Below are 13,922 nucleotides of genomic sequence, written 5' to 3'. Positions count from 1 at the left end.
GTTTACTGCTGTGTGACTTTAGGCAAGTTCCTTAACCTCTCTGGGCATAGCTTCCTTTTCCTGCAAAGTGGGGCAAAAACAGTACCTCCCTTAATGGTCTCATATGAGGATTCAAGGACAGCACAGGAGAGGGAATTAGTGCAGGCTCAGAGTAAAGAGCTCAGTGTGATTGGCTCAAGTCAGGAAAATCTCATGACCGAAAAAAAAAAAAAAGTCTTATCATAGACCAGCATCTTGTTTGGGATTTACATACATTTTCTCATTTTGTGCTAACAACGAAATCATGGGGAAGTATCCATTGTGTTAGGGGAAGCACGCTGACTGAAACTGCCCACCCTGGCCAGGCACCATAGTAACCATTTGTGTGAGTTATTTTATGACAGGAGATCCCAGTAAGGAACATGGAACTAACAAGCCACCACCAACTGGAAGAGCTCGGGAAAGGTCAAAAGGAGATGCCACGTGTCCTACCACCTCCCAGAATCCTTCTTGCTGGCATCCATCTTGGCTGAGCAATGCATGCACTCCCAGGAGGGACCCTGAGTCAGAATGCTTGGCCAAAGACAGCCCAGAAACTAATCCCATCACTGTAAATCTCAAGACTGTGAGCCATGTGGCAGAGAAGTTCTCTTGATTTCCTTTACCCTCCTGCTCTCCACCCGGGTGCCCCTTCCCAATAAAGTCTCTTCCTTTGTCAGCAGGAGTGTCTCTTTGGACAGTTCATTTCCAAGTGTTAGACAAGAGCCAGGTCTGGGGCCCTGGAAGGGGTTCCCCCTTACTGTAACAATTTTATGCCCATTTCACAGGTGAGGGGACTGAGGCTTGGATAAGAATTGAGCCCTGAATCACACAGGCACTGACAGGCAGAGTTGGGATTTGAATTTGGGTCTCCCTGACATCTAAACTTAGCAAGAACAGGGTAGCCAATGACACAACCTCCTTATTAAGCCATTTGGTAAGAGGTCTCCACTTTATGCCAGGTCCCGAGCATACAGACCGAGAGAAGACCTTTGCTGCTTTTGGTTTCATGGGTTTGAAAGCTGCAAAAACCTTTGAGATGAACAGTGAGTGATGAATATTTATTAAATACTATTTGCGTACCTGCTATGAGTTAAACAGGGCTTCCCTGGTAGCTCAGATGGTAGAGAGTCTGCCTGCAGTGCTGCAGACCCAGGTTCGATCTCTGGGTCAGGAAGATGCCCTGGAGAAGGAAATGGTAACCCACTCCAGTATTCTTGCTTGGAAAATCCCATGGATGGAGGAACCTGACAGGCTACAGTCCATGGGGACGCAAAGAGTGGGACACGACTGAGCGACTTCAGTTCACTTCACTTCAGAGTTAAACACCGTGCTGGCTTTTGTACAGTGCCACTGTACCATGCAAGGTGAGCTGGTTCTGCCCCAGGGCCTTTGCACTTGCCAGGATGCGCTTCCCCATGATCTGGACACCTCAGCTCTTTTCACCCTTCAGATCTCACCTTCTCATGTCACCTCCTCTGAGAAGCTACCCTAGTAAAAGCGGTGCTCCTGTCTCCCTCCTTCCTTCCCCAGGTTGGCACAATCTGTAATCATTGTGTTCAGTGATTTATCTCCTGCTTCTTGTCTCTTTTCCTCTGGGAGAATGTAAACTACTCTGTCTTTCCCCTGCTGCAGCCACAGGCCTGGAGACATTGTCTGGCATGAGGCAGGTGCTCAATAAATATTGTTGAATGGATTGAATGGATGAGTGAAGGAGTCGATAAAGCTCTTTCATCTTCCGGAGTCCCGGTTTCCTTCTCCATAGAATGGAGGTGGCTATACCTGCATCACAGGGTCGATCTGGGGACATGGAAGGCTGAGATGTAATGCATTCTCATGATACCGAAAGGAAAGGAAAACTGCACCCCAAGGTCGTGCATGGAAAGGCACCCGGGCTGGTGAGAGCTCAGGAAACACTGCCATCTTCTCTTGTTCCCACCTCCAACCCAGCTTTGCCTTAGGAGAGGGAGAGGAAAGGCATTCTGTGTTCCTGCTTCACCAGGGTCCCGCAAGCAGTCTGGAAACACGAGCTGACTTTGGAGGGCTAGGGTCCTTGCTGCAGGGCTGGGTTTTGAGCATCTCATTCAAGCAGGAGCAGGAAGGTGAGAGCTCTGACTGCGGTGTCTGTACTGGGGCTGCCCTGATCTCTCTTGCAGGTACTGGTCTGTTTCTCCGAGCAAACTTCTTCCCCAGACTTTATCCCTGAGAGAGAGCCCCAACCTCCTCTCCTCCTGCTTCCCAACTCATTTTCCCTTTTCTTTTCCTCTACCTCAATTCTCCTCTCCCTTCAACTCAATGATTTCCTCCCTTTCTAAGGAAATGAACAAATATTTACTGAAGCCCTGAGTATGTGCCAAGCACTGCGCTAGGCACTTTACATGGATTATTTAGTTTCATCCTCCCAACAGTTGCCAAATCATTTCTGTCTTAGTTCCAGGGGAGTGAGGCTGAAGGAGGTAAAGTGACCTGCCCCAAATGCATGGCTGGTAAGCAAAGGAGCTGGGACTTGAACCCAGGCAGCGGGACTTCAGAATTCACACTCTTAACCACCACCCAATACTGTGGCCACCTGATGCGAAGAGCTGACCCATTAGAAAAGACTCTGATGCTGGGAAAGATTGAAGGCAGGAGAAGGGGACGACAGAAGATAAGATGGTTGGATGGCACCACTGACTCAATGGACATGAGTTTGAGCAAGCTCTGGGAGTTGGTGATGGACAGGGAAGCTTGGCGTGCCGCAGTCCATGGGGTTGCAAAAAGTCAGACACAATTGAGTGACTGAACTGAGCTGAACCACCACCCTTATTAACTCTGACTCTCCCTAAGAGTTAACTCCAATAGTTATCTCCCACTCCTAAGAGCCTAGGAAGCTTCCCTGGTGGCTCAGTGGTAAAGAGTTCGCCTTGAATGCAGGAGACGCAAGATCAATCCCTGGGTTGGGAATATCCCCTGGAGAAGGAAATGGCAATCCACTCCAGTATTCTTGCCTGGGAAATCCTATGGACAGAGGAGTCTGCTAATGTACTGTACACGGGGTTGCAAGACCACCACCACCCTAAGAGCCTAAATCCAACCCTTTCTTTCCTCCACTTTTTTCTTCCTTCTTCTTTTCCATTTTCCACTATTTTCCTAATTCCAAAAATTGGGATATAGTTCAGATATCATCAAATTCACCCTGTTAAAGTGACTTCCCAACAGTCCGGTGGTTAAGGGTCTGTGCTTTTATTGCAGGGAGTGAGGATTTGATCTCTGGTCCGGGAACTAAGATCCCACAGGCTGCGTGTCACCACCAAAAAAAAAAAAAAAAAAAAAAATCACTCCTTTAAAGCATACATTTCCGTGGTTTTTAGTATATTCAGTTGGCCAACCATCATCACTATCTAATTACAGAACATTTTTATCACCCCAGAAAGAAGCCCATTCCCTCCTCCCTCCAGCCCTGGCAACCTCAATTCTATTTTCTGTGTCTACAGACATTTCATACAAATAGGATCATACAATGCTTGTCCTTTTGTGTCTGGTTTCTCTCAGTGTCTTCATATCCCAAGTTTAAAATATCGATGGAAGAATGTTCATGTGTTCTAACTTAACCCACATCCATTAACTTTCCTTGCATACCAGGGAGCTGGGAGTATTGCCTTTATGTGGCTGAATTCCAGGGTATGGTGGAAGTTGGAGAGATGGGGAGGCTAGAAATGTAGGTTTCAGGTGGTCATTGATGGCTCTGAACATGTGTAGCGATTTGAGTTTCATTACCTGAGCTCTTTCTGCTTTTGGTTCCTGCTCGAAGGTGTCCAGATGTCTTTTTAAAGGGACACCTGGGTGGTTAGGAGAACATATCAGCTTTCTCAGCATGGGTCATGCTATTCTCCAGAGGACTAACCTTTCTAAGAGGGGGCTCTGTTAGGGACCATTTTCCTGCACCTTTAAGCAACAAATGGAATCACTTTGCTGTACACCAGAAACACTGTAAATCAACTATACTTCAATTAACCTCCAATTAAAATAAATAAATTTATTTTAAAAAAGATATTAGCCTCAAGAGCTTAGCAGTTTTATCCCCATTTTACAGATGAAGAAATCGAGGCACAGAGACATGAGGGAACCAACTCCAATATTCAGCCAATAGACAGTCAAACTAGAATCAAACCTGGGTCTGATTTAAAAGCCCAGACTCTTCTACTCACCGCATAAACAGTGTGGAAATCACTGGCCATATTGCTCAGTCCAGCTTGATTGTTTATACCTTCTCTGTATTTACTGTATTAAAGCTATTTGGTTTATAAGCAATAGAAATGAGCTGTAGCAAACCGTTAAAAAAAAGAGGGGTTTTATTGAGAAGGAACTAGGTGATAACATAAGGAATCCCAGAAAGTAGTGGATAACAAAGAATCAATAAAGGCAAGAACTGTGAATTCTCTGGTGGTCCAGAGTTTGGGACTTGGTGCTTTCACTGCTGGGGGCCCAGGTTCAATCCCTGATTCAGGAACTAAGCTCACACAAGCCAACCAGGTGCGCCTCACACTAAGCTCAAGATTCCATGATGCTTCTCTTAGAGTGCCATGAGTGAGTGAGTGAAAGTCGCTCAGTTGTGTCCGACTCTTTGTGACCCCATGGACTATACAGTCCATGGAATTCTCCAGGACAGAATACTGGAGTGGGTAGTCATTCCCTTCTCCAGGAGATCTTCCCAACCCAGGGATCAAACCCAGGTCTCCCATATTTCAGGCAGATTCTTTACCAGTTGAGCCACCAGGGAAGCCCAAGAACACTGGAGTGGGTAGTCTATCCCCTCTACAGCAGATTTTCCCCAACCCAGAAATTGAGCTGGGGTCTCATGCATTGTAGGTGGATTCTTTACCAGCTGAGCTACCAGGGAAGCCCAGAGTGCCACGACTCAGCTTCGGAGCTATACAGCCCCTACTTAGCCTTCCAAGTAGCAAAGTCCTAGAAGGGAAGCCAAAGGGTGCAGCTTTGCTCCAGGGGCTCATGCCTGGTGTCTCCCAGTCATGGCTAAGTTGGCAGAAGTGAGGTCACAGAGTCACACCTCTTTCTAGAGGGTATGTTATTGTGAGCCGAGAGGTCTCAGCAAGCTAGTGTTGGAATGATGGAGGGTTTCATCCTACTGCTGGTTTTCCTTCTCCATTCCCAGCAAACCAACTAACTTTGATTCAAATCAACTCATAAACCAAGGGTTTTCCTGGCGGCTCCGTGGTAAAGAATCTGCCTACCATTGCAGGGGACACGGGTTCGATCCCTGATCCGGGAAGATCCCAAATATCACGGATCAACAAAGCCTGTGTGCCACAACTGCCAAACCTGTGCCCTAGAGCCTGGGAGCCACAACTACTGAGCCCAGGAGCTGCAGCTGCTGAACCCAGCACGCCCTAGAGCCTGTGCTCTGCAAAAGGGAAGCCAGGGCGGTGGGAAGCCTGCACAGCAAAGGAGATCCAATGCAGCCAAAATAGATGTTAGTTAAAAATAATTCAATTATATATATAGATACACATAAACCAGAAACCAGGAGCTAGGAGAAAGGGCTACACTGGGCTGACTTATCTTTTAGGGTACCTTGATCTTGCCTGCTAACAAAGTTGGCTCAGAAGTGGATCCATAAGATAAAAAGAGGGAAGAGAAGCAAAGAATAGGGTGTGAGAAGGGGGTGAGGAGCAGGGCAAAAGAAGTTTAAACGATAGTCTGCTCTGAAAGTATGACCCACGGGGTGGAGGGAGGAGAAACCATGCTGAGCTCATCTGGAATGACTCTATTCCCATCCTGACTGTCACACAAAATGGATATCAGACGTATCCCCACCATGGCGCTCTCCTGTTGCCATCCGTTGCAACATGGTAAGCTCAGCCCCGCGCCCCCCCCCCGCCCCCGCCCCCGCCCCCCCCGCCCCCCGCCCCCGCCCCCCCCGCCCCCGCCCCCGCCCCCCCCGCCCCCCGCCCCCGCCCCCCCGCCCCCGCCCCCGCCCCCCCCCGTCAGTTTGGTAGACGGCAGAATCTGTGATCAGCAAGGCGAAGCCCCATTAGCGGACAAGACAATTTCATCAAACAAAATTTCACAGATAATGTATTGCTGTTTGTCACCGAGACACTTAATATACCAGGGGCTGCTCCCAAAGCTTCCATAATCAATTTCTGCTAATTTGCCCATTCTCTGGCTATGTTAGGGTGCTGGTCATTTCATATTTTACACACCCACAGAGGTTACGGTAATGGATTCAATTCTGGAAAGTGCTGTAATGACTTTGAATGAACTTGAAAGGTTTTTGCATTTGTTTTCAGAGAGAGTGATTCAACCTCCGCCACACGGGCCTGATCTGTAAAGATTGGACGTGAAAACGGCGGACTAGCTTTTCTTAGAGACAGCTGTCTTCTCGTTATAACCTCCCTGCTCACGATGCAGGCCAGGCTCTGCACTGAGACACTCGACTTCCTTTTTATCTGGATCTTGACGGTGGCGGAGATCACCTCTGAACATCTGAAGGAAAAAAAGGCAATTATTGAAAAATTCTCCTAGAATGACTCGGCTTTCCTAACTCTATTCTTTTTCGAAACAAACACTCAAAAAAGTAAGTTGGCAGAGGTGAGACACCGACATTTTCCTCTCAACCCTGGCCCTTCTGAAACCATCTCTGTATATTCAGCTTTTTTCGGTTTCTGAGCTGCCTGTCTCCTTTAAGCTGGTCAGGCATGACCGTGGAAGGCAACACGGGAAAAGAAGCCTTTAACTCTGTTACAGTAGCCCCAGGAGCATGGCATTTGTGATACAATGATCAAAGAGGGTTTCCTGACTGCCTGACATTGACTGAGTGCTTTGTACAAGGAGAACATTTATTTTATTTTTTAAAACTTTTTATTTTGTATTAGGGTATAGCCGATTAACCGTGTCGTGATGGTTTCAGGTAGACTCAGCGAAGGGACTCAGCCATACACATACATGCATCCATTCTCTCCTAAACCCCCCTCCCAGATACACAACTCTGAGTTACATACATAACTCTGCTCACATAACATTGAGCAGAGTTCTATGTGCTACACAGTAGGTACTTGGTGGTGGTCCATTTTAAATGTAGCACTGTCTAGATGTTGATCCCAAACTCCCCAACTATCCCACCCACCATCCTTCCCCTCAGCAGTTGTAAGTTCATATTCTGAGTCTGTGAGTCTGTTTTGTAGATAAGTTCATTTGTACCATTTCTTTTTTGATTCCACATATAAGGGATGCCATGTGACATTTCTCCTTCTCTGTCTGATTTATTTCACTTGGCGACAGTCTCTAGGTCCTTCTGTGTCGCCACAAATGGCATTATTTCATTCTTTTTAATGGCTGAGTAATATTCCATGGTTTATATGTATCACACCTTTTTTTATCCATTTCCCTGCTGATGGACATTAAAACATGCCTTATACAAGGAGAACATTTAATCTGATGAATTCCTTTAAAATAACCCAATCCTTTTTACAGATTACAAAATCAAAGCTCAGTAAGGTTAAATAACATACTCAGGTTTCCCAGTCTGTCTGGTTACAACCCCTGTGATCTTAACCACTCGGCCATGCTACCACCGGTGTGCTGGTAAACTTTAACAACCAGCTTCTTGCAAAAAAAAACCAAAACCAAAACCAAAACAAAACTAATCAAAATTCTGATTTGTAGAGCTTGTCAATCACGGTGGTGTATATACTCCCAGCATGGCTGATCTCAGGCTGCCAAGGTGAGGTCGTGGCGTAACGCGGAGCAACACGGCGGGTGATGGGCACTGCTCTCCACCTAAATACCTCGTGGAGCTGTTCATATGACCCACTGTGGACTCTGGCTTCTGTCGTTTCCCCAGTAATCCAGCTCAGACTGCTTTGGTTTGGAGCTCACTTTGATCTCAGATGAACTGGTGGATATATCACTTTGGTTTTGTCTTCTGATTTTCCCTATGATTCCGACTCACTTCCAGGGAAAACACTTCATTCATCTCTCGTTTGACACCCCTGCTGAGATGACCTTCCCGTTGAAACTTGGATCTTCATGGAACCCATTTTTTCTGAAATTCGTTAACGTCTCAGCCAGTTGCAGTGCGTGAGGATGGTAAGGTGTCCTCTCGCGAGAGTGCGTGGGTGTTCTGGTTGGGTGAGAGATGGGCTGCAAACTCACTCAAACATGCCATGTTGGAGCCAACATAAATGGGGTGACAAAGCACAATGGGCTCTTCAAGTGGGAGAGACTTTGGATGATCTGCCTCTTCTGGAGTGGACAAGGAGTCCTTCCCCAGACTCTACAGGAGCAGGGACTCTGGAAGAAATCTGTGAGTTACTTGTTGCTGATCAGTCGCTCAGTTGTGTCTGACTCTTTGCGACCCCATGGACTGCAGCACGCCAGGCTTCCCCGTCCATCACCATCTCCCGGAGTTTGTGCAAACTCCTATCCATTGAGTCAGTGATGCCATCCAACCATCTCATCCTCTGTCGTCCCCTTCTCCTCCTGCCCTCAATCTCTTCCAGCATCAGGGTCTTTTCCAATGATGAGTTACTTACCACTCCTCAGTAAGGAGCAAACCAGTGATCAGACTCCACGCTTGCTCCCCAGGGTGCAATTAAGCCATTTTGATGACGTTCTCATCCTTAAACCAGAGGGGCCTCTGGGAATGCTCTCTGGTAGAGGGTGGCAGAGCTGGGTTTAATAAGGAAGAAGTGAACCAATGAGAAAGAAGGATCTCTGAAGCTCAAAGGAGCCCCATGAGTTTGGTGGGAGATGGATGGTGGCTGAGACTGGGACGTGGATGCTGCCTTGGGACACCCAGGGAGGATGTGTAGGCTGCTGAGAGGAGAGAGAACACCAAGGAACAAGCATCTCTGGCTTTCTGGAGGGTGATGGCAGATTTCCTGTACCCACTGCTGAAACAGGGGGTGGCAATAGCTTTTGCCTCCTGCGGTAGCACCTGGGAAAGGCCCAGCACAGTGCCTGGTGCCTTGTAAACACAGAGTGATGTTAGGTATTGCTCTAACAGGGACTTGTTAGGGTCTCTGGTGCATCACCTGTCAGGGGGCTTCAGTAGGAGCCGAAAGACAATATGGAAACCTGGCCGAGGACTGGTGGCAGGTGGCAGGGCTTGGGGCAGGGGAGAGAAATCTCACGGAGGGATCCAGGAAGAGCCTGGGGGTTCCTGTGGTTTGGGCTGGGTGCTGGGACAAAGAAGGCATCTTAAGAGTGGCTCCATCAGGGGATTCCCTGGTGGTCCAGTGGCTAAGATTCTACGTTCCCAGTGCAGGGGGTCAGGGTTTGATCCCTGGCCAGGGAACTAGGAGGCTTAGTGGTAAAGAGTCTGCCTGTCAATGCAGGAGACACAGGAAATATGGGTTCAATCCCTGGGCTGGGAAGATCCCCTGGAGTAGGGCCTTGGAGTAGGAAATGGCAACTAACTCCAATATTCTTCCATGGGGAATCCCATGGACAGAGGAGCCTGGTGGGCTACAGTCCCTTGGGTTGCAAAGAGTTGGACACAACTGAGTGATTCCATGTGCACACACAGGGAACTAGATTCCAGATGCAGTGACTATAGATCCTGTGTGCTGTGTCTAAGACCTGATGCAGCCAAATATATAATAAATAAGTATAAATATTTAAAAAAAGAGTGGCTCCATCTAAAGTAGAGAGTGGAGGAGGTAATATTTATGGGACATCCTGGAGACTCTTCTGGACACTTTGACATTCATCACTTTCCTTGTGTTGTTCAGTCGCTAAGTTCTGCCTGACTCTTTGACCCCATGGACTGCAGCATGCCAGGCTTCCCTGTCCTTCACCATCTCCTGGAGCTTGCTCAAACTCATGTCCATTGAGTTGGTGATGCCATCCAACCATCTCATCCTCTGCCATCCCCTTCTCCTTTTGCCTTCAGTCTTTCCCAGCATCGGGGTCTTTTCCAATGAGACAGTTCTCTGCATCAGGTGGCCAAAGTATTGGAGCTTCAGCTTCAGCATCAGTCCTTCCAATGAATGTTCAGGGTTGATTTCCTTTAGGATTGACTGGTTTGATCTTTTTGCAGTCCAAGGGACTCTCAAGAGTCTTCTCCAGCATCATAATTTGAAAGCATCAGTTCTTCAGTGCTCAGCCTTCTTTATGGTCCACCTCTCATATCTATACATGACTACTGGAAAAACCATAGCATTTTCCTTTAATCCTTGACCACAACCAGTAATGTAGCATCCTCATCTTCAGTTTACAGGTGAGAAAACGAGGGTTCTGGAGAGTGAATTGGATTGAACAGCAGGTGGGGAATCCCAGGTATTTTAGGGCTTCTGGGAAAACAATGCTTTGTCCACTACACCCCTGAAGAGCCAATGGAGAAGCAGAACACGCCTGTACAGAGAAGGGACCAGAGAGGATGCTGTAGCCCCCAGCCGGGCTGGTGGCTCAGTCCTCCCCACCCCTACTCTATCCTCCCCCACCCCACCCCCACCTCCAGGGGACCCGAGGCAGCCCTGGGCCCCAGCAGCGTTTCTGATGACCAGAACACCCCCCACTTGGTTCATTCTGCCTCTCTGCACGCCCCAGCCCAGCAAGACGCCTGTGGCCTCAGCTAATGTTCCCAAACAGACCTTTCCCTGAGACCCAGACAACAGCCCAATTATCTTGGGCCAATCGCAGGCCTGCTCCCTGCTTGGGGCCTGCATCCAAAGGCGATTTCTCTTTTTCAGGAGAGTCTCCCAGGGACCTGAGAGCTGCTGTGAAGGTAATTAGGAAAGTTTGGCCACTGGAAACTGGTCTCCCCCTCCTCCCCGCGGAAGGGAAGGGAGGGGCTGCATCCAGATGAGAAGGGAGAGGACAGAAAAGCAGGCGGCTGTGTGTTCAGGGAACTCTGGGCCACAGAGGGACTTTTCGTGTGTTTTCAGAACTGGCTGGAAGCTTTCCTCTCCCCTGCCACCCCTCCAGCTACACACTTGGCTCCCGACTCTTCCCAGCAGCTGATGATCAATAGCAATTAAGACACTGATTATGCTCCCTCTCCGTTCCCCACACCCAGGAGCCACTCTGCCTCCTGTCTTGCCCTTTTCTTGCCCTAAGTCCCACTCATCAGCAGGGCCTCTTGGCTCTGCCTCTAGTTATGCACGTGGGATCAGATAATTTCCCTCCATCTCTGCTGCTGTTTTGGTCCAAGGCACCCATCTCTTGCTCCAACCACCAGGATAGTCTCTTAACTCTGGATGATCCATTAGAAGTGCAGATCACCTTGTGTGGCCCTACCCTGTCTCAACCCACTGGTGACTCTTCTTTGCTTTTAAAATAAAAGCCGAAGTCCTCTCCGTGAGCTGACCCGTGTCTGCCTCGCTGAGGCTGTGTCTTCATCTTTCCCCAGGGTTCATGGGCTTCCACCCACCCTGGCATTCATCACGCTCCTCAAAAATGCCCCTGACCCGACACCTGTCCTCCAGGACATTGCGTAGCTGACTCCTTCAGGTCTGAATATCATCCTTATTTTTTATTAAAAAAAAAAACCACAAGTAGTTATTGATTTATTTGGCAGCATCGGGTCTTAGTTGGGTCATGGGGGCTCTTGGTTTGGGGGCCTTCTCTCTAGCTGTGGGATGCAGGCTCAGTAGTTGCAGCACCCAGGCTTAGTTGCCCCAAGGCATGTAGGATCTTAGTTCCCTGACCAGGGATTGAACCCACGTCCTTTGCATTGGACGGCAGATTCTTAACCACTGGACCACCAGGGAAGTCTCCCATCTTTACTGAGGCTTTTCCTGCCCACCCTTTTAAAGTACCAGACGGCCCCACTTCTCAGGGAACCCTGCTCCCAGGTCCTCTTTGATTTTCTTCATAGTATATTTCACTGTCTGAAACTATTTTGTTTATTTATAGTTTGCTACACAATAAGCTGCATATTCCTGGAGAAGGAAATGGCAAGCCACTCCAGTATTCTTGCCAGGAGAAACCCATGGACAGAGGAGCCTGGCGGGCTACAGTCCAGGGGGTCACAAAGATTGGACAACAATAATAACAAAGCTGCGTATTGCCACTAGAAAGTGAGTTCAGTGGGACTGGGAACCTTTCCTGTTTGCCCGTCGCAGTATCTCTGTCACCAAGAAAAGATGCTTGAAAAACTTTTGTGGAATGCATGAATGAATGCCAGGAGTGAATTCAAGTGATTTTTTTTTTAAATTGAAGTAGCATTGATTTACAATGTTTCAGGTGTAAGCAAAGTGATTCAGTTGTACACATCTATCCATTTATCTATCCATTCTTTTTCAGATTCCTTTCTATTATAGGTTATTAGAAGATAATATAGTTCCCTGTACTATACAGCAGGAGGCTTCCTTGGTGGCTCAGTGGTAAAGAATCCGGCTGCAATGCACGAGACACTGCAAGAGATGCAGTGAGTCGGGAAGATCCTCTGGAAAAGGAAATGGCAACCTACTCCATTATTCCACGGAGAATCCCATGGACTGGCCTGGCAGGCTATAGTCCATGGGGCTGCAGAGTCGGACACGACTGAAGCAACTTAGCATGCATGCACTGTCCTGCAGGTCTTTATCTGTTTTATATATATTAATGTGTATCTGTTAATCCCAAATTCATTCCTCTCCTCTTTCCTCTTGTGTAGCCATGAGTTTGTTTTCTACGTCTCTGAGTCTATTTCTGCTAGAAAGAAGCTCATTTTTATCACTTTTTAGATTCCATATATAAGTGATATCATATGATATTTGTCTTTGTCTGACTTACTTCACTTAGTTTGGTCATCTCTAGGTCCATCCAGGTTGCTTCAAGTGGCATTATTTCATTCTTTTTTATATCTGAGTAATAGCTGGGAGGGATTGGGGGCAGGAGGAGAAGGGGACGGCAGAGGATGAGATGGCTGGATGGTATCACTGACTCGATAGACGTGAGTCTGAGTGAACTCTGGGAGTTGGTGATGGACAGGGAGGCCTGGTGTGCTGCGATTCATGGGGTCGCAAAGAGTTGGACACGACTGAGTGACTGAACTGAACTAAACTGAACTGAGTATTCTACTGTATTACATATATATAGTATATGTATTGTATTCTTCTTTCTTCATTCATCTGTCAGTGGACACTGATGTTCCTTCCATGTCTTGATTATGGTAAATAATGCTGCTATGAACATTGAGGTGCATGTATCTTTTTGAATTCGTATTTTCATTTCTTTCATATATATGCCCAGGAGTGGGACTGCTGGAGCATATGGCAGTTCTGTTTAGTTTTTTAAGGAAACTCTGTACTGTTCTGCGTAATGGCTACACCAGTTTGCATTCCCACCAACAGTATATACAGGGGTTCCCTTCAAGTCATTTTTAGATCACGTCTAATTGCTATTTCCCCTACCATCTTCGTAGCTGTTTGCTTGCTAAGTCGTGTCTGACTCTTTGTGACCCCATTGACTGTAGCCCTCTAGGCGCCTCTGTCCATGGGATTTCCCAGGCAAGAATACTGGAGTGGGTTTCCATTTGCTTCTCCAGGGGATCTTCCCACCTAGGGATCGAACCTGAGTCTGCTGCGCTGGCAGGCGGTTTCTTTACCACTGAGCCACCAGGAAAGCCCCCTACCATCTTTGAGTTAGGGTTTATCTTCATCTCCATCTTACGATCAGGGAAACTGGAGACTGAGTAAACAAATGGACAGCGACCAGACCACACATGGCAACAGAACGTGTTCTTATGTGGGTGGTCTCCGTTATTTCCAAGAAACTGAGGCAGCTTTGAGGGACTGGTGACTTCTCATAGTCACCCAGCTAAAGCTTTGGGTCTTGTGTGTTTGATTCCATAGGCCCCCTTTCTCCCACTAGGTCATACTCTATTTCAAAGAGATCTCTCCCTTTCTTTGCCCACCATCTAAGTAACCAGCGGTGTGGCCACCGAAGGAAGAGGCTGCGGAAAGAAGGGCAGACAG

Source organism: Ovis canadensis, chromosome 24 (genome assembly GCF_042477335.2).
Source record: "Ovis canadensis isolate MfBH-ARS-UI-01 breed Bighorn chromosome 24, ARS-UI_OviCan_v2, whole genome shotgun sequence".
Classification (NCBI taxonomy): Eukaryota; Metazoa; Chordata; class Mammalia; order Artiodactyla; family Bovidae; genus Ovis; species Ovis canadensis.
This window is presented reverse-complemented; position numbering follows the sequence as displayed.